Source organism: Bos taurus, chromosome 1 (genome assembly GCF_002263795.3).
Source record: "Bos taurus isolate L1 Dominette 01449 registration number 42190680 breed Hereford chromosome 1, ARS-UCD2.0, whole genome shotgun sequence".
NCBI lineage: Eukaryota > Metazoa > Chordata > Mammalia > Artiodactyla > Bovidae > Bos > Bos taurus.
In genome coordinates, this window is record NC_037328.1 from 77,141,843 (window position 1) to 77,163,948 (window position 22,106).

The 22,106-nt window shown below is 39.0% G+C and overlaps 1 protein-coding gene and 1 non-coding gene across 2 annotated transcripts in view; both read left to right on the forward strand.

The window, feature by feature from the left end:
• P3H2 (prolyl 3-hydroxylase 2) overlaps window positions 1-22,106 on the forward strand; it is a 179,382-nt gene that overhangs the window by 11,648 nt on the left and 145,628 nt on the right.
• Window positions 8,892-8,963, forward strand: TRNAC-GCA (transfer RNA cysteine (anticodon GCA)). Its single transcript has one exon. It is a non-coding gene; the product is annotated as a tRNA-Cys (tRNA).

Genomic DNA, 22,106 nt, shown 5'->3' on the forward strand with positions numbered 1-22,106 from the left:
AAAGAAAAAAATATTTTGAGTTCATTTAGGTCAGCATTGACACAGAAGTACAACTGATCCTTGAACAGCACGGTTTGAACTATGAGGATACTATGGCATTACATGATCCCCAGTTGTTGATTCTGCAGATTCAGAACCATGGATAAAGAGGACCAACTGTAAATTATATGCAGATTTTTAAAAAAATTATTGGAATGTAGTTGCTTTAAAATGTTGTATTAGTTTCTACTGTCCAGAAAAGTGAATCAACTATAGGTGTACATATATCCCCTCTATTTTGGATTTCCTTTCCACTTAGGTCACCACAGAACATTGAGTGGAGCTCTGTAAAGTAGGTTTTCATTAGTTTATAAGCAGGTTTAGACCACACAGAGGTTGGAGCCTCTATCCCTCCATATTTTTCAAGGGTCAACTTATTTCCTTGCCTCATAGCTGCTGTGCAGAGAGGAAATTTGTAAGGAAATATGAAAGGTGAAAGAAAACTTAGGCATTATGATAAATGCATTATGATAAATTAAAATAATAAGTACAGTACAGTACTTAGAGTAGGTAGAGAAAACTTGATTACACACAAAACAAAAATTTGACCTGCTCAGTTAGAGCTCCTAACTTCAAGTTCAATGCCCTAGACATTTGAGTGTAAGCTTACTGGCCTCCTTTCAGCATCAGACTAAAACAAAAGTTCTTCTTATTGATATCTTGAGATTGTTTTTTGCTGCTTTGAGAAAAGCCCTTTTACTCTCTCCCCATTTCCTTCTCCATCCCCCAGATTTCACAATTTCCACAAGATTGTGGTCCCTTCTTTGTATTTGTCAAAAATGAACTCTGTTCAAACACATTCCAAACCTTTGCTGTTTTCTATTAACAGATAAAATCTCTTCCCACAGACCAACACACCCTGGGAATTTTAAACTGCTTTAAGCCTTTTCACCACCCTGATCTAGAGTACTCCTGGGAGATGGCCTAGGTTTGGGAATCAACAAACATCTCTTCATCATAGACACCAGAAATAAGACTGCTTCTTGTATGACAGGCAAATGGGAGAGTAGCTCAGATAAAATAGAGGGAAGTATGAGTTCAGAAATCAGGTGGTTTAGGCTGTGTCCCCAGGGCTGTCACTAATGCCTTTAGGTCTCTATTTGGACAAGGGCAGAATTGGACCAGATGGCTTATAAGAACTCTTCTACCTCTCTCAGCCTGAAAGTGAAAGTTGCTCAGTCGTGTCTGACTCTTTGCAACCGCATGGACCATACGGTCCATGGAATTCTCCAGGCCAGATTGCTGGAGTGGGTAGCCTTTCCCTTCTCCAGGGGATCTTCCCAACCCAGGGATCAAACCATTGTTGAATACTTTTATGGACTGCTGCAGTGAGCCAAACAATCTATCTATGGATAAGAAAAATGATGAGATAGTGTAATGGAATACAAAGTGGTAGAATGGAAGTTTGAAAGATCAAAAGACAGGAGATACTTTCAGTGTGCCTGATGCTAGTCCTCATCTTTGGACAATCATTTTAAAATAAAATTTGAAGAAGGACTTGCTAATATTTAATTTGGTGGAATTTTAAGAAGTAAAGACAAACTAGGGCATGAACAGGAAGGACTAAAAGATATAAATAAAAGACTCAGAACTGTTTTATGAGAAACAGTTGGAATAGGGATGAGTAGACTAAACAAAAAAAGAGGCTTTGAAAAGATCATTATCTGAGACAACTGTTCTGGATCTTTATGGCACTTAGGAATTGAGCAAATTGAGCAAGTAGGACCAAGTAACAAAAGTTATGAAAAACGGGATCTCAGCTCAAATATATAGGGAGGTTGCATTTAAGGTTCATACATTAAAATGATGTTGAAATAAGATTTTTTTTCAACACACACCATTTAATTGTATTTCTATTTTTAAAATAGTTTACACATTTATAAATGTTACTTTCATTTATGGTTATTGGAAAATATTGACTATATTCCTTGTACAATACATCCTTGAGCCTATAGGATAGATAAGATTTAGTATATTTTCCAATCCAGAGTTAATAAGACTCTATGATCTTATTAATGAAAATTTGTCTTATATCCACAGATGGTGTATCATTAAAGTTTTTTTTCATTGGAAAAACTGTGCAGCTTTCTATCCTGCTTCTTAATTCTGGCTAATGTACTCTTAGACCTGGGTCACCAGCACACTCCCTGTAAATAACTTAGGATAAAGGGAAAGAGGAAAAAAACCAAAAAACAGTGCCATGGCCTCAAAACACACTTGGAAACACACACATGGAATATTTAGCGGTAACTGCATCCATATGTATGATCTGCATCAGTCGTCTGATTTCTGGCTCAAGTATTGCTGTGATAACATCTGAAAAGGATTTAGTTGCACCTCCATAGGACCAATGACAGTTTTAGGGTGACAACTGATCAGAGCATCCATGCTTAGAAATTGAAAGTGGGTGCACCTCTCTTAGCAAGTACAATATACTCCGAAAACCCAGTTTCATTCACAGAGCCTTGGAGCTGCTACTCTAATTTGCTTTGTTTGTGTGCTATCCAGAGGCTAAACTGAAAAGCTGGCCATAGTTCACACTGTAGTTCAGTTATCAAACCTTTTGCCAATGTCAATTCTGTTCAGTTTCACATATGAGTTGCTAGGGGGTCTGCCCAGAATATTATGTTTCAGAATATTTAAAGAATATTAAATGTTCCTAAATAATATTTAAGAAATTCCTTTATCTGGCTCCCTCTCCTCTGAAATTACTTTCTTACTTTTTAATTGGGGGACGGGCGGCAGCAGTGCCTGATACTCTTGGGGAGGAGGGGAGTGAAAGTCCAGGTTCCCTACACTAGGAGCTGACCAAGGTCAGGGGTCTGCAAGATTTTTTCCCCTGGTATTTGGCTGGAGTTCCGAGGGTATCATCACAGATGTTCCTCTTCCATTGTCGTAAATATTCTGTTCCTTTAACTGAAAGGAACATGCTTTGGGGGGGACTTTTTGTGTCTGCTCCCATTGGTATGTCAAAGTTACAAGTTTCTGCAGTCCAATCTAGGATGCATCAGTTCAGTTCAGTTCAGTTGCTCAATCGTGTCTGACTCTTTGCAACCCATGGACTGCAGCACACCAGCTTCTCTGTCCATCACCTACTCCTGGAGTTTTCTCAAACTCATGTCCATTGAGGTGGTGATGCCATCCAACCATCTCATCCTCTGTCATCCCCTTCTCCTCCTGCCCTCGACCTTTCCCAGCATCAGAGTCTTTTCAAATGAGTCAGTTCTTTGCATCAGGTGGCCAAGTATAGGAGTTTCAACTTCAGCTTCAGTCCTTCCAATGAATATTCAGGACTGATTTTCATAAGGATTGACTGGTTTGCTCTCCGTGCAGTCCATGGTACTCTCAACAGTCTTCTCCAACACCACAATTCAAAAGCATCAATTCTTTGGTGCTCAGCTTTCTTTATAGTTTAACTCTCACCTCAAACATGGCTACTGGAAAAACCATAGCTTTGACTAGACGGACCTTTGTTGGCAAAGTAATGTCTCTGCTTTTTAATATGCTGTCTAGGTTGGTTATAGCTTTTCTTCCAAGGGGTACGTAGGAGACAAAAGGAAAAACCAGGAAATTTATCACTATGTTCAAAGGCCAGGTCCTTAGCCTGCACACCTCTTCAGGCCATCTTTCAGAGTCTTCCTGTGTTTTTGGTCTAGAGGTTTTTGGTGTGCTCAAGAGAAAGTCTAGGGAGAAATGAGTTTATTTCACTTTGTTCAGATTTATAAGTCTTCATGAAGATTCTTTTAAGTCATCTTTAAATTATAGTGATGATGATAAATACAATTTAAGTGGGCTTGATTTCAAAAAACTCAAAGTAATCTATGTTATCAATGCTTTACCACAAGAAAACTACAGAAAAGTCTTTCTAACAAAACTCTAGTCAGATTCACCACCACTTCCACCACAACTGGATTTATGTTAATGAGGTGAAGTTTGGAAAGCACCTAAGGAGGGGAGGGGAGCTGGTTGCAGGGTAATAAACCTTGATTGAATGGTTGGAACTATCATTCCTGCCCACTGATTGCCAGAGAGGAGAGGGGGACGAGAGGTCGAGTCACTTACCAATGGTCAATGAGGTAATCAATCATGAGTATAATGAAACCTCCATAAAACCCCCAAAAAATGGGATCTGGAGGGCTCCTGGGTTGGTGAACAAGGAGAGATGCTGGGGGAGTAGGGCATTTGAAGAGGGTTTAGAAGTTCTGTGCTCCTTCTCCATACATTTCCCTCTGCCTCTTATCCACTTGGTTGTTCCTGAGTTATATCCTTTTATAGTAAACCAGTGATCTAGTGAGTAAAAACAAAAAATATCTCACCACCACTGAATCATTCCTAAGTAGATCGACTAGTCTGTGTTATGGTTCATGTCAAGTTGTTAAGAGTCTTTCCTGCTTCGGCTTTAAAGGTGTAAAATGTCCCAGCCCTTTGGCTAAGCTATCACCTGCCTGCCTTTTTACTTATTTGTAGATCTGTAGAGGAGACCCCTCTGGTATACTAGATTTGACACTTCATAAATAAATAAATATGCAATCAGTTCATTTTCCCAACAGGATATTCAATAAAAATTTATTTATCATGTTACATGTGGGAGACTAGTTTATTTAGGATTTAGAATAAGAAAAGAATGCTCCTAAGGAGCATTCTACAAGAGTAGATGAGATGGTTGAATGGCATCACGGACTCAATGAACATGAGTTTGGGCAGGCTCCGGGAGTTGGTAGTGGACAGGGAGGCGTGGCGTGCTGCATGCAGTTCATGGGGTTACAAAGAGTCGGACATGACTGAGCGGCTGAACTGAACTGAGGAAACAGTTCTCTCTCTCTTTTTTTCTCAGTGTTCCAAAATCCATATGACATTCCCATAATGTGGCTCAGTTGGTAAAGAATCTGTCTGCAATGTGGGAGATGTGGGTTCGATCCCTGGGTTGGGAAGATCCCCTGGAGGAGGGCATGGCAACCCACATCAGTATTTTTGCCTGGAGAATCCCGTGGACAGAAGAGCCTGGTGGGCTACAGTCCATGGGGTTGCAAACAGCTGGACACGACTGAGCGACTCAGCCCAGCACATGTTCTAGATTACTATGTGTAAGTCTTTGATCTCAACATTCAAACATGGCTAACAACACTGATTTTTTTTTGCACTTGGTGGGAACTTGACACTTGTGTGTTGAAATTGAACTGTCAACTCTCCTACAGCATGAATTTTTTGTTTAATACTCCTTGTGATTAGGCATTTGAAATTACCATTCTGTGCACTTGGTCATAATTTTTAAAGTTGGCTCTTTCATGGGGGTGCCAACTTTATAAGTCAATTTATGATTGTGAACATGAGTTTAGGTGGGTACACTGGAGACAGTGTTAGAATAAGGAGCTAGGAAACTGTGGCTCTAATTATAACTGTAGCACTAACTCTCTATTGTGATGATGAATTTTCCTTTCCTGGACTTCAGTTTCTCCACTTATAAATGAAATGTTTGGAATGTATAATCTTGAAAGTCTCTACTAACTTTAATATATTTTAATGTGTGGCTGAATATTTCCTCTGATAAAACAGGTCATTAAAAGTTAGTAAACTGTGAATTTCAGTGATTAAACTGTTTGCACCTCAGTTACTACTAGTATCTTATCCTCAGTTTTAAAAATTTTGATGTTATACACTAAAATGGTAACCTCAGGCAATATAAAATACTGACTCTTTTGGAGAGGAAAGCCAAATAGGCAAGCTTTTGCAATCAAAGAAATGTCTTTTTTTTAAAGAAGTATCAGTGTCCTGAAGAAATATTTTGATCTCATCACTCAATTCAATAACTATTTCTCTCTTCTCTGTATTCAGTGTTAAAAAAAGCATATTTTCTACACAGTTCTACAGACTTCCTTCTAAAAATTTATAAGCTAATAGTTAAGATTCAGTTTTATTCAACATTTTCATTATTTCCTGTAATGACAAAGACAATGACAATGTCAAGATGAGAATATAAAATGTTAGTACCAATTGTTCTTTATGAATAAAGCACTTTGAATATCAAAATTTAGGCAAGACCTCTTATTTGAAATGAACCTGTTTTTTGCTGCATAAAAAAATTGGTGCTCTGTCATCCATTTTGATTTCAACATGTCTTGTTCTAACCCACCCATGTTCTGATTCACAATATGAGTTAAACCAGAACATTGAAGTCTTTTCCATGATGCACAGGCTTTTAGTGATAACTAAACAAGCTACTCTCACTTTTGTCCTTGCGTATGTACCAGTTGACCAGATAAGATTCTTCTCTAATGGATTATCCAACTACACAACAAATTATAGTTACAGCAAAACATACAGTAATAATTGTCCTTCCATAGGGTATTATTGTATTGTTATGTGCCATTTTGCAGTCATTTGAAAATGAAATTTTGCAGAAGCTCATTCTTCTTTGTTTCTAGTCATAATATGTTTTATAAATTTTAGCCCTTTTTTGGGTATAAACTTCTTGGTAGTATTATTTAGAGTAATTATTTTTGCTACAAAGAGCATAGCTTTGCAACATGTATTTTTAATCAGTAATATTATTTTTAGTTCTGGTATTTATTACTGTTTTTATCTCTACTATCAGGCTTTAGTGAATCACTAAAGAACCATTATTTTATTTTTTTTTTGGTAAAATGGTTCTATATCAAAATATAGCAATGATAATAGAATGGCAAGTTGAATAATGATAAACAATCTATAAATGTTATAAAATAAGAAGGATTAAATGCACCTTGATAACTGAATAGTAGCTGATAGGAAACTCCCAGAATGGTGCAGCAAAGAGCTTGTATGACCTTAAGAATGTCATGATTATGAAAACCATAATGGTACCTGTGGCTTATTCATGTTGATGTGTGGCAGAAACCAACACAATACTGTAAAGCAATTATGCTCCAATTTTTTTTTAAAAAAGAGAGATTTCTGTGAAAATTGTAGTTAAACTTACATTTTCAGTTAGTTAAATATGCCTTAACAAAATCACTTTTAAGTCTGAAACTGTTGGTGGTCCATGTAATAAGCCATGGACAATGGATATATTTTAAGTAATACTGGCCTAGAAAGTAAATAAGATGATGTTTTGTGGCCTTCAGCAAGTTACTTAAAGCCTCTGTCTTTAAAACAAGGTTAAGTCCATAGAGATGTTGTGAAGATTTTTGAGAGGATACCCATCAGGCCCCTAAAACAGCACCTGGCTCATAGTGTAAGCATTTAGTACATAATAATTGTTGCTGATGTTATATTATTATCATTACTCTTTTTCTAATGGGTTGCCCATCATCTATTATTCTGTATCACATATTTCTTATATAACCTTAGAGTTGTGACAGTTCTAATTTTCAGACGTCATCCTCTTAATTTTTAATTTAGTAGTGTGAGGTTAACTCTATCCTTCCTGCCCACATGCTAAGTCACTTCAGTTTTGTCCAACTCTTTGCGACCCTATGAACTGTAGCCAGCCAGTCTCCTCTGTCCATGGGATTCACTGGCAAGAATACTGGAGTGGGTTGCCATGCCTTCTTCCAGAGGAATCTTCCCAACCCAAGAATTAAACCCACGTCTCCTGAATCTGCTGCACTGGCAGGCATATTCTTTATCATCAGAGCCACCTGGGAAGCCCTGACTCTACCCTAATGCTCTTTAAATCCTAAATGGTATACACTCTGATTACAAAACATAGACTGATTCCACAGATCCCTGAAAAGGTCTTTAATTTCTTTGAGGCCATTTCCCTTTCCCTGGAATGGGGGCTACTACTAATATTTACTCTATTTATGCAACAGGTTTACTGTAAGAATCAAGGAAGTGATTCTGAAAATTTTCAAGTGCTGTACAAATGTAGTGTAAAAGCAAGTAATTTATTCATTTAAGACATGAATTCTTTAGTAAATTGTTTTATGTCATAAAATTACTATTACTATAACAGTAAAACTTTCTCTTTTATTTTTTACCACACTAGGCTTCTCATTTTTCCTTGAACTGTGGCAACATCCATACTAGCCATGAAGTTTAATAATGTGACCTAAAAGTATTTTTCCAAATGCTTTTGAGCTTGCATAAATCAAATATGGGCTGTGTAGACTTAAGAGAGCATATGTAGAGGTTTCTTTTTGTTCTTGAAATTTTTAAGATCTCTGACTTTCTTTAATACATTCCAGACCCATGCATGCCTTTATCCCTGGGGGGTGGGGAATAAGGGAGTGGAAGTTGTTGCTTGAAACAACACTTGGAGCAGGAATTGTTTGATAAGGCCAATGGTTAGAATATTTGCAGCTTCTTGTTTTGAATTCCTATGATAACACCAGCTCCCAAAGATGATCTGGTGATTTGTGGGAAAACTAGAGGCAATCATAATTGGGCCTTCAAATGAGACTTTCTAGATGTGATACAGGGCTTCCCTGGTGGCCTAGGTGGTAAAGAATCTGCCTGCAATGAGGGAGACTCGGGTTCCTTGAGTTGGGAAGATCCCCTGGAGAAGGGCATGGCAATCCATTTCAGTATTCTTGGCTGGAGAATTCCATGAAAGGAGCCTGGTGGGCTACAGTCCATGGTGTCACAAAGAGTCAGACACGACTGAGTGACTGACATCGCACACAGATGTGATTCAGGAGGTAGAAGGAAGTGAAGGAATGTGACTGTGTGAGAGAGGTAGGAGTTGGCTCCATGGTGTAGTAACTGGGATCTCAATAGCTTTTAGTTTTCAATAACTGGAAAAATCATAGGGTTGAAGTTATATCAGTGTTATGCCTTCTTACGGTTTAAAAAAATTTTTTTAATAACTTGTTTGTTTTATCTGTCTCTTTATTGACTGCTTTATTGACTGGCTTTATAAGAAGCCAGTGGCTTCCCTGGTGGCTCAGTCGGTAAAGCGTCTGCCTGCAATGCAGGAGACCCAGGTTTGATTCCTGGGCCGGGAAGATCCCCTGGAGAAGGAAATGGCAATCCACTCCAGCACTCTTGCCTGGAAAATCCCATGGACGGAGGAGCCTGATAGCCTACAGTCCATGGGGTCGCAAAGAGTCAGACACGACTGAGCGACTTCACTTTCTTTCTTTCTTTTTCTTTCTTTATAAGAAGCCAACATCATTATTTCTGACATTCAAACACATGGGAAAAAATCAGTGTTGGAAAAATCAGAGCAATTTCTTCAAGTCATGCAGCGTATCAGTGACAGAGTCAGCATATGCAGAACATACCCCTGCATTCAGCTTCCTGAACTGGGCTCTCTTTGTTTTCACATGGTGAAAATGACAACAGAAATGAAGAAAATCAATCACCTCTCATCCTTGCATCATCCTCAAAAATTGATGAAGTTCATTCATACACACATCCTCACTTCATCATGCCAACCCTGTGAGAAGGAAAGCTGAGGTTCCCTGGTTTGTCCAGTCAGACACTGAGAGAATGTCCAGGTTTTCCAGCCCCAAGGCCAGTGTTCTTACCAACATGTCACAGCTGTTCTCTTTTCAGATTTGAAGAGTACTTTGTAACCACAGAGCTATCAATTCTAGTAAGTTTCCATTTCAAGGTCCTCATGATGCAGCTCATCTGTTTCTTTATCTTCTCTAATATGTGGTGTTTCCAAGCTAAAAAGATTCTTATTCGGTCATTTGGCCTTGTCTTTGATATATGGTAGCTTCTGGCCTTGTTGGGTGTCTGTGCTCACTGATCTATGACAACATGGGAGGGGCTGGGTGTGAGAATACTGTTTCCAGCCAACAGCTAGCACAGTGGCACAGCTGAATATGGGATCATCCCAAAGCTTTTCCCATCTGAGGTAGAATACACATCCCCCTCTTCCTTCCTTGAGCCATCTGGGTAATAGTCTCAATTGTCCATTTCACATAAAAGAAGTTAACAGTTGTATGGTCCTCGATTATGTTTGTCCGGTTCTTGGGGTATGTTTGGATTTCATTTGTAAACATACTACTTGTGCTCTGTGTAAACACTGATACACAATGTGGATTCCATTCTCTGATCAGCTAAAGGTCAACACGATTTTCAGAGTCTAAGATGGTACACTAAAAGAGATGGTTTACAATTATACTTGGTTTTGTTGTTTTCATTTTGATTTTGCCTTTCAGGATGCATTTACTTGTCTTTCCCTTGAGTTGTAATAAGTTAGATTTACAACTTGTTTTTGAGTTTTCATCTAAGTTGATGTATCTTCATGGATTTAGCTCTCTCTTTTTCTTACTTACTTTGTGGCCCAAGAGAAATTTCCACTTAAATCCCTGCTCTTAAAGTCTTGGATGGGATTAGTGGTTCTTTCTCACTGGGAATTATAAGCAAAATATTGAACACTGTATCATTCTGAGGAGTTTCTTTATGTTTCATAGACTTTGGACTTAAGGTTCAAGTCAGTTTTAAACCCCTGTGTGTGTGTAGCTTTGTAACTTTGGGCAAGTTACTTAATGTCTTTAAGAATAACTTTTATCATCTGGAAAATGAGCATGATAATAAGCCTCAGTTTTCCTGTCTGTAAGATGAACAGCTCCTAGAAGTATTATGACAATTAAGTGAGCCAATTCATATAAAATGCTTAGATATGCCTAACAAGTTATTGGAGAAGGCAATGGCACCCCACTCCAGTACTCTTGCCTGGAGAATCCCATGGATGGAGGAGCCTGGTAGGCTGCAGTCTATGGGGTCGCTGGGAGTCGGACACGACTGAGCAACTTCACTTTCACTTTTCACTTTCATGCATTGGAAAAGGAAATGGCAACCCACTCCAGTGTTCTTGCCTGGAGAATCCCAGGGACGGGGGAGCCTGGTGGACTGCCATCTATGGGGTCGGACAGAGTCGGACATGACTGAAGTGACTTAGCAGCAGTAGCAACAAGTTATTAGCATAAAACACATGCTAACTTTTCTGGTAGAATTAGTAGATCATACTTTGGGAAATACTAAGTCTATCCTTTTAGTAAGTTTTCAAATTTGTAGTATTGATTTAGTTTGGCTTGGCTATGGCAGAATTGTCTTGATTTACCAAATAATTGTAGATGATCAGTCAGGAAATTTGGATAATTGTCCTGGTCATTCCCTTTCTAGCTGCATGATTTTGGACAAATAATTTTATATCTTTAATCTGAGGTTTCTATTATGATAAAGAAAAGTGGCATACTTGTTCATCTTTGTAGAATTATTAGGGAGATATTTCTTTCTTGTATTAGCTGTATAAGAACTTTGTATATTTCAAAATACTATGCATATGTGTCTTCTTATTATCCCAGTTTTATCATTTCTGCTTTTGGGCTGGGCAGAGCGGAATGTCAAATGAATCTAGTGCCTTACTGTTGTTGCTATGTTGTACTCAAGCACAACCAAACTGTTATATCAGGTCTGTTGACCTTGAGTCAGCCTTTCCAAGGCCACCATTGTCCCAGTTTTTCTGGCACTGTGCCTGAGTTCCATGGAAATTGTGGGGAAAATGTGAATCAGTGGGCTGTTTTACTTGGCTGCTAAATTTGGTTCACTATTTCATACATTTGGACAGATCTGTATTGAATGGTTCTTGTTGCTACCAGCAACCAGGGTCATAGAATTGAAGGACATCAGACATGCAAGGGAAATGAAAAATAACTTCCCAAAGTAATGCTTTCTGCAAGAATCCCAAAGCTAGGACTGTAGTGCTGAAGAAAGCTAAATAGGAAACGTAGCTCATGGCTTGAGATTTCCTGCTTGTAACTCAAAACGGATGTGGATATAGATGTGAGGATGTGGTCCAAGGTTTTGTTTTCCTGGGTGGAAGAAATAGCATTAGATTGCTGTTTAGTGTTTATTGCAATGTATATAGCCTCACAGGTGCAGGCAATAGAATAGAGATTAATTTGCCAGATCAGCACATTCCCAAATCTGGTTAAACAGTATATCAGGTCATTAGTCATTGCTCTATATCAATGTTTGTGAAATTCTCAGAATTAAGTCACGTTACCTTGGTTTATGCTGCACAGTGCTATTTTTCTTCTTGGAAGCAGAGGTGATAATAGGGAAAGGATATGCATTTCTCATCATATGAAAGGAAACCCAAATAACTTTAGTGGAATCTTTCAGTGAACAATATAAACTTATAGTATTTAATCTTCAATTTTCGTGGAAGTTTTATTAAAGATTCATGTGGTAAGTTTTGCAAGATGTAAAAACAAGCCACTGACTTTTCAGTTATTTCTAATGTATCCACTGCTAATCTGGCAGCAATGATAATATTTAACCAAAATAAGACAAAGGAAACAAACAGTCCTTGTACAGTCACTTACTTGATCCCCACATCCTGTCACATTTTTACCAGTGCCATCTACTGGTCTCCCTCTTGCCATTCTGGTACCTTTCCTGATGGTTTCAGCTTCTTGTTTGTCAATTTATCACTGCCCTTACTTTCATCAACTACCAACCTTGGTGAATTCAACCATCACAAGGGCATTGCTTTGAGTGTTTTCCTTTAATCTTCTCAAATATCTTTAGTTGATTTTGCCCTTACCAGCTCTCTAGTATTTCAGAACTTACCTTCTTTATTTCTCTACTTACCTTTCTGTCCAAACCAACCCTATGGACAGCTACTCTAAGTATTTCCTTGGATAGGGGCCTATGGGCATTTGCAATGTAGTAAGATTGCAGTCACTCTTTTTCATAATTTTCCATCTTGTCAAGCTTTATAGGGCTCAGCTGCTATTCACTAGACTTCCCCAGTGGCTCAGCAGTAAAGAATCTGCCTGCAATGCTGGAGATGCTGGAAACAGGGGTTTGATCCCTGGGTCAGAAAGATCCCTTGGAGAAGGAAATGACAACCCATTCCAGTGTTCTTGCCTAGAGAATCCCATGAACAGAGAAGCCTGGCAGGCTACAGTCCATAGGGTCACAAAGAGTCAGACACAACTGAGCACGCACACATGCACCACTATTTGCTGAACGCTGAAGATACTTCACACGGCCACGCCTTTAAGGTCTACCACTTCCTGTCACTGTGTACGCACAGCTAGGGTTTTAATATTGTCTGCAGGTTTTCTGCTGGTGTTGTTCAATATTTTTTCTTAGAGTTGATGTCCAGAATTATTTATAGTCCCCAAATATGTAATCCTTTATTCTAGGAGTAACTTTGTCTCCCACGTTATAAAGGCAAGCCTTAATAATGGGCAGTATTTAAAGTGATGTGTTGGGGAAAAAAAGGGAGGGCATGTCTTAATGAGACATTAAGAAAATGAAATTAATAGGCATTTGTATTGCTTTTGTTGATAGGAAGGAAAAGGAAAAAGAGAGAGACCAGAACTGACCCAGAGATTTGGAGACTGGGGTTTGTGATTCCAGGAACATAAACAAATATATACGAAAGAAAGTACAATAGGGAGAGAGAATATGAATTTCCCTTGCCACTTCTGTTCCTCTTTGCTCTTGTAAAAAGTCTAATTATTTGTGCTTAATTACCTTTCATAAAATAGAATAATTTATTGCTTCAAATAAATGAGCTTCCAAAATAAAAGGGCACATACCAGAGACAAAAAAAGAGTTCAGGCCCTGGCTTCCAGAAAGAATAATCCTCTTAATAAATCAAGTTTAAGCTCTGTAATGTCAGATAACTAAAGCAGCATTCTGTCTTTGGAAACATGCCCTACGTCCTTTGCCCTTCCTCTTATTTTTAAAAATAGCCATGTTGGTGAGATGCAGCTCTTAATGGGAATATTTTCTAGACTTTTTATGTCTTTCTGAAGCACCAGCTATTTTGCTGAGCCAACTCTCTCCTCAGAGGGTTTTGCTTTTTAGCACGTTGAAGATTGACAGAGTTAGTGCCAAGTGACACATGGCACGGGGTTGTTTTTTAGTAGCAAGTTGTCCTGAATATCTATCTACATGGCCCTTGTGTATTATTTCAGCAGACACACATTTCCTCTTTGATAGAAATATAGTCTGACAATGACCTACTGGGAAATGTGGCTTCACATCCTTGATTACACATAAAGCTCAGATCAGCTTCTTTCTTCATTTTCTATAATGTTCTTTTTAAAATTCCAGCCTCTTTGTCTCCTGCCTTCCCTACTTCATAGAGAATGTCAAAACACAAGAAAAAAATACTGAGTTTCCAGCATCCTTTTCCTCTCATAATGTCAAGATGCCTTTTTACTCTGCCAGGTCTATGGATTCTTAAAAACTTCATCATACTTTTCAGTTATCCAAGTTGTCTATTTGTTCGAGGTTTGTCTTCTGCCCTATTTCCTTAAACTTTTATAGATGGCATTAAAAATTATCTATCATAAACATATGTAATAGTGCCAAATATTCATTTACAGACATCGAGGTATTTCTTTTCTTCACCTAAGTTGTCAGTGGTGCTGCATGCTTGTAACAACCCTCTCTTTCCTTGAACTGGGAAGCAGCCTGGGACAGCTTATGGTATGATTTCATTCATTGTGATTTAGGGAGAAGCATGAAATTGAGAGTTTATATTAATTAAATTTAGTAACCATTAAATCAGGGTAATGAATGTGTTCACTTTGTGTTTCCATGTGGCAAAAAATGTGACTCTTAGAAACTCTTCCATCAATCTGGATGCTTTACCTCAGACCAGAAGGCACTTAGCAAACTTAAGCTTGATGTTATCCCTTGACAAACATTACCTAGAAGGTAAAGTTGTGTCTTCAAGTGAGAGTTAATAAGAAAATCAACACACATAATTTTTGGATTACCTACTTTATGATTTATTTGTGGCTGATAGTCCTTCTCATTTGTACAATAAAAAATTAAATTAGTATTTAATTCATTTATAGAACAAACATCATAAACTAAATATAACAGAATGACTGTTTAAAAGACAGACTCTGTCTTAGAGGTTTTAGTTATAAAACTTTTAGAGGTTTATAGTTCTAGGAGGGGCACACAGACATATAAGTCACAATTAAAAATAGTATGTGAGAAGGACTCATCAGGGATGGAAAATTCTGGGTGGGTCGAGGAAAATTTCTCTGGGAAGTTGACATTGAAGTTATGCCTTTCAAATGAGTGAGACGTCCTCCTACAGAGGAAACAAGATCCAAATAAGAGGAGGATCCTGTATAAAGACTTGGAGATGTTTAAAGGCCCAATGAGGAATTCTACTGGGCATACAATACAGACCCTTTTCTAAAGTATTAGTTGGTAAAGATTTTTCAAGTCTATAATATGCTCAGTGAGAACTGCAAAATGAGATCTATACAAGTTTTGTTTGTTTACCATATTAATATTTTGTTTTCAGTAAACATTTAACTCAACATGGTTAGTGCCTATGATCTGGAAGACCCCACAAAGAAAAGCAAAAGGAAACAAGTGATGTCCTCTAAAGAAATGACCAATTATTTGAGGACATAGCCATGTTTATTTAGGTAAGAAGCATATGTGACCTGATGCATGATGAGAAATGAAAAGGTACTGTTGGGGCAGGAAGGAGGGAGCAGTTGTGAAGTCTTACCCACCAGGTCCTCCCTGGCGATCTACCTACAGAGAGTCATTGACTTCACATTCTTTCCACTTTATGGCACAGACACCAGACCACAAGTCCTTTACCTCATCAACCACTGAGACTGTGCCAGGCCCGGAACGCCTTCCCCACAAAGGCCCCCATTCATCATTTCTTCACCCTGTGACTGAAATGTGATGTGGAAGCAGGCAATTGTAGAGCTAAATACAGGATCGAAAACCAAAATTGCACTAGGGTGGTAGCTTTGTGGTTTCCAAGTCTCTTTTAACAGACCTCACAACTTGGACACCGTTCTAGACCTGCCCAGATTATGATGAGTCCATGGAGCTAGGAAGCCCCAGCATGACAACCAAGCGCTTGTCTCCCAGTTTCTGACATGTTTTCCTTTAAATGTCTCAAAGGCCTCCCTGGCTTATTCCTGTAAAAGGTAATTCATGCACTGACAAGATACAGAAAGAGGAGAGATACAGGATGGGATCTCAGGTAGGCATTTGTGACACCCGAGTCAGTAGAGAGTATCTTTCTGGTCCTGCTGCTGGCTAGGAGGACCAGGGTGGAGAGAGAAGGTCACAAGGAAGGAGAGATTAAGCAGTTCTTGATAATCTGTCTTCAGGACATGGGGTCCCATCCTATACTCCTTTTGTTTCAAAGGGCTACTTGGGCATTTTTAATTAAATTCAACACCTCATTCACTCAGTTGAAAGTTTCCCTGGTCATTATCTGTGGATGGTGGTGCCAGGGATCCTAGGAGATAAAGAACTAAGCTTGCGGTATGATTGTGGAGCCCCCAACATCTGCCTGGGGATACTAGGGGTTATGGGGAAGACTTCTAACAAAATTAGGTCTAGTTTTTCTTTTGCCTCTGGCTCTCATACACTCTGAATGCTCAGGACAGTGTATGTGCAGGGGAGCTGGAGGGTGGAAATAGGCGAGTCAAGTATTGCACATTCTGTGGGTGGAAGGAAGTTCATTACTGAATATCCCCAAGTATTACAGTGACTATTTTCTTGGCAGTCATATATATAAAAATGCTACTTAAGATTTTTCATTTTAATAAAAATCTCATTAATCAAAAAATACATGTAGCTTTTTTTTTAATTTAAATTTATTTATTTTAATTGGAGGCTAATTACAATATTGTATTGGTTTTACCATACATCACCATGAATCCACCATGGATGTACATGTGTTCCCCATCCTGAACCCCCCTCCCACTTCCTTCCCCATACCATCCCTCTGAGTCATCCCAGTGCACTAGCCCCAAGCATCCTGTATCCTGCATCAAACCTGGACTGGCGATTCATTTCTTATATGATATTATACATGTTTCAGTGCCATTCTCCCAAATCATCCCACCCTCTCCCTCTCCCACAGAGTCCAAAATACTGTTCTATACATCTATGTTTCTTTTGCTATCTCGCATACAGGGTTATCATTACCATCTTTCTAAATTCCATATATATGTGTTAGTATACTATATTGGTGTTTTTCTTTCTGGCTTACTTCACTCTGTATAATAGGCTCCAGTTTCATCCACCTCATTAGAACTGATTCAAATGTATTCTTTTTAATGGCTGAGTAATACTTCATTGTGTATATGTACCACAGCTTTTTTACCACAATGAGGTACCATTTCACGCCAGTCAGAATGGCTGCAATCTAAAAGTCTACAAGCAATAAATGCCGGAGAGGGTGTGGAGAAAAGGGAACCCTCTTACACTGTTGGTGGGAATGCAAACTAGTACAGCCACTATGGAGAACAGTGTGGAGATTCCTTAAAAAAACTGGAAATAGAACTGCCTTATGACCCAGCAATCGCACTGCTGGGCATACACACCGAGGAAACCAGAATTGAAAGAGATGCATGTAGTTTTTTATTTTTATTTTTTTAAAGTGAGAAGATATTCAAGAAGAGATCTTTCTTTAGATCAGTCCTTGGTATTCTTAAAAGTCCATAGCTGTTACTCAGGAGAGAAAAAACAATTTCCCTTTATCCTTCGTAGATCTGGCCTCATATGTTGTGTTAATGTTCACCCTGATATTGCAGTTGTCAAGTAAAGATAACTTCTCAAGAAGGGTATGATATTAGTCACACATTTTATCCTTCTATCCCCAAATCTGACTCATTTTGTTGACAGTCCAGCCATAGGACAGACCCACATGTTTTCTTTACCATCAGCAATGTAGAAAGAAGCACAGATTTAGTTTCCAGATGAACAAAGAAGTATGAAACTTTTGAGCTTAGTGAATATTCTGTCTTCTCTCCCTTCTACCCAAGACATCTCGGAAGTTTCTAATGTGGTCCAGTACAGTTACGTCACTCATTATTGCCAAGGGATTTTACCCCACAGCATGATTATCGAGATACAATACAAGGTATATTCATATTCTGAGAAAATAACATTTTTGTGATTCCAAAAACGTTTAAAGGAGATATTCGTTTTAAGGACCTAAGAAAGAACTCCTTTAAAAAGGCTTTAACGTGTATGCTTATCAACAACTGAGCCTTTAGATCTATTGAACTGAAGATTATTTCCATGTGTTCCAGATGGAATTTTATGCTTGGTCTCTGTTAAATTTACCTTGACTGAAGTCAAGTTGAAAATCTGGCCTGTAAGTTTTGATAAGAAAAACTTTAACAATGTATGTTGAGGAGTCAGAAGGCAATCACTTCAAGAATTTGTTAAAAACTTGGACCAATGCATTTATTTCTAAAATGTATTTGTTGGTGAAATATGATCAGGCATCTTTCAGATTTGTTGTCTGTGACACTATAGGATAGTCAACCTTCCCTTTAATTTATAGTAATCCAGATAGTTTTTGTCTTTCTCTTCTTTCTTCCACTTGCCTGGCTTTTCCTTCCCACTAATTTTCTATCCAAGAATCATCGTCAGAAACAAAACTTACAAAAACCCACAAGAATTGGGAGCATTATGGAATTTGATAGATAAGAGTTTGGAATTGCTCATCAATTCTTCATCAAATATTGAGATCCTGCAGTGTACCAAGATATTTAATTTATATTGTAGGAGAAGGAAATGGCAACCCACTCCAGTGTTTTTGCCTGGAGAATCCCAGGGACGGGGGAGCCTGGTGGGCTGCCATCTATGGGGTTACACAGAGTCGGACACGACTGAAGTGACTTAGCAGCAGCAGCAGCAGCAGCAGCAGCAGCAGAGCAGTGTGGATTGACAAGACATTGACCATTCCCTAAAGAGTCTTATGTTACAGCAGGTGATACAGACATTTAAAGAGCAGTGATAGAATTTGAAAATTATTTTCATAGAGAGGTACATGCAGAGTGTTGCAGAATATGCATAGAAAGGAATTTATCCTACCTGGTGATATTTTTAAGACTACAACCTCATAAGAAGAGGTGACCTTAACTGAGTCTGGATAGGTGGGTAAGAGTTTGCAGGGTTCAGATTAGAGTCAATAGCATGGATTATCTTATAGAGGATACAGATTTACTTACTATTCAGAAAGAAGTTAAAGCTTATATTCCATAACAAATCTAACCTTCCTCATAAACTTCTATCCTGCTGAGTAGTGGACCAGGGACTGGGTTATGGAGAAGAACTTAACTTGCCAGTTAATTTCATTCCCTTATGGTCTTGTCTGTTTTAAGTTATTCAGTCTTTCAGGGAAATACTCAGTCTTTCAGATTTTCCCTTTCTTCCCCATGCTCCTTTCCAACGTAATATAACTTTTTTTTCTGGGTATTTGAAAGGATGTAATGTGACTTCTTGGTAGGAGAGATTTGTCCAGAGCCTCATGGAGTCCTTTGGCTTTGGTCCCTGGACTGGTGTTCATTGAGGTACAGTTGGTCCCACTTGATATTTTGGGGAGAAGAGTCCAGATTTATGATCTCCTTAGTCCTAATCTTTTATGAAATTTTACACACTGTAACCTTATTGCATGACTTCAGGCTTCTGCACAACCAGCACTGTACCAATTCTGAAGTTTCTCATATGCAAGCTAAAGCACTAGAGCCCCTTCAGACTATGTGCAGGCTGAGAAAACCAGGAGGGCTGCTGCAGGGTGGGAGGTAGAAGGAAAAGCTGGGCATCTGGGCATCAGCAGTGTTCCTAGGGCATACCCAAGGAAGCCAATGCCTCTTGCTATGGTACTTACGTTCTTTCATAAAAATCTGGTTCTTTCTCTAGAAATTCCTCTCTGAGCTGCTGCTGCTAAATCACTTCAGTTGTGTCTGACTCTGTGCGACCCTGTAGATGGCAGCCCACCAGGCTCCACCGTACCTGGGATTCGCCAGGCAAGAACACTGGAGTGGGTTGCCATTTCCTTCTCCAATGCATGAAAGTGAAGAGTGAAAGTGAAGTCACTCAGTCGTGTCCGACTCTTCATGACCTCATGGACTGCAGCCTACCAGGCTCCTCTGTCCATGGGATTTTCCAGGCAAGGGTACTGGAGTGGGTTGGCGTTGCCTTCTATGCCTCTCTGAGCTATCCATCCTCATTTCTCATCCAGGGAGATACTATCCAGTGACACCAATTAGAGGACTCTGTGAAAAATAAGAGGAAACAGTGGGGCCAAGATATATTAGGAAGATTAAACAGATTTAGTTTGAATTTGGGAGATGAGTACCTGAAGAAGACAGCAGCATTTGTTGCTTGGGTGATGATGCAGCTAGTGATGCCATCAGTCAAATAAATAGTATAATGCATTTGGAAGTAAATTCAGTGAGGCTAATTTTGGTAATTGTCTTAGCAGTAATAGAGAACAGGCTTAAGTCTTTTCAATATGTTTTGCTGTACTCAATAGAATATGCTCATCTCTCTTTGCCTGTCCAAGGAGAACTTACAAATCAAAACCATTGCATGTTATTAATTTTGTAAAATTACTGGGAACATGTCAAAGTGTGGATTTTTCAATTTAAGGTGAGGAGGAAGTTTTCAACAAAGTAAAAATACACCACATTTTAATAATCCATGTTAATGAATGGGGTGGAACTTTAACAAATATACTAAATATGCCAATTCAAAAGTCAGTTCTATACATAACCAGTAGTATTTTCTCCCTCTGGATTTTCTAATCTATTTCAAATAAAAGTTTAAAAGTAGTTGTTCGAACAATTGACAGGAAAATACGTAGCTCCAATAAGAGTAACAATTCTGAAGAAGAGTCTTTCATTTACAAGAAGCATGTTTAACCTATTAGATTATGCAGAGCTGTACATGATTAGAAAATTTGTGCAGGCATTTGTGTAGCAATTGGGAAGTCAGTCACTCTCCTGTGGTGGCAACACATCTCCATTGAAAGGCTTATAAGGAGGATGTGGCAAAGTACTCCAGTATTCTTGCCTGGAGGATCCCATGGACAGAGGAGCCTGGTAGACTACAGTTTATGGGGTTTCAAAGAGTTGGACACAAATGAAGCGACTTAGCACGCACGCACACACACACATATCTAAGATCTGTAGTATCTCAAGGGGTTAGCTATATGTAAGTTATGTCTGCATCTACAAAGATAGGTATATCATCCTTTTGGCCCTCTTTGTTACACTTCAGTTCAGTTCAGACACTCAGTCATGTCCGACTCTTTGCGACCCCATGAATCGAAGCATGCCAGGCTTCCCTGTCCATCACCAACTCCTGGAGTTTACCCAAACTCATGTCCATCGAGTCGGTGATGCCTCCAAATATCTCATCCTCTGTCGTCCCCTTCTCCTCCTGCCCCCAATCCCTCCCAGCATCAGAGTCTTTTCCAATGAGTCAGCTCTTCCCATCAAGTGGCCAAAGTATTGGAGTTTCAGCTTCAGCATCAGTCCTTCCAGTGAACACCCAGGACTGATCTCCATTAGGATGGACTGGTTGGATCTCCTTGCAATCCAACAGACTCTCAAGAGTCTTCTCCAACACCACAGTTCAAAAGCATCAATTCTTCAGTGCTCAGCTTTCTTCACAGTTCAACTCTCACATCCATACATGACCACTGGAAAAACCATAGCCTTGACTAGACAGACCTTTGTTGACAAAATAATGTCTCTGCTTTTGAATATGCTATCTAGGTTGGTCATAACTTTCCTACCAAGGAGTAAGCGTCTTTTAATTTCATGGCTGTAATCACCATCTGCAGTGATTTTGGAGCTCCCCCCAAAAAAGTCTGACACTGTTTCCACTGTTTCCCCATCTATTTCCCATGAAGTGATGGGACCAGATGCCATGATCTTAGTTTTCTGAATTGGTTGCACTTAAAACCGCCAATAAAAACAGCAAACATCACAAATGGCTGCATCCTTAGACAATGCTGTACAGCAGAAGGATCACTGTGTTCTAGCATCTTCTCTTCCTCTTATTTCATGTGACTCTGAAAAAAATCTCAATTCTTTCCTGAACCTCAGTTTTTATTTCCATGAAATGACAGAGTTTCACCAGGAGCAAGCAAAAGAATAATTTTTTTTTCTAATTTTATTTTATTTTTAAACTTTACATAATTGTATTAGTTTTGCCAAATATCAAAATGAATCCGCCACAGGTATACATGTGTTCCCCATCCCGAACCCTCCTCCCTCCTCCCTCCCCATACCATCCCTCTGGGCCATCCCAGTGCACCAGCCCCAAGCATCCAGCATCGTGCATCGAACCTGGACTGGCAACTC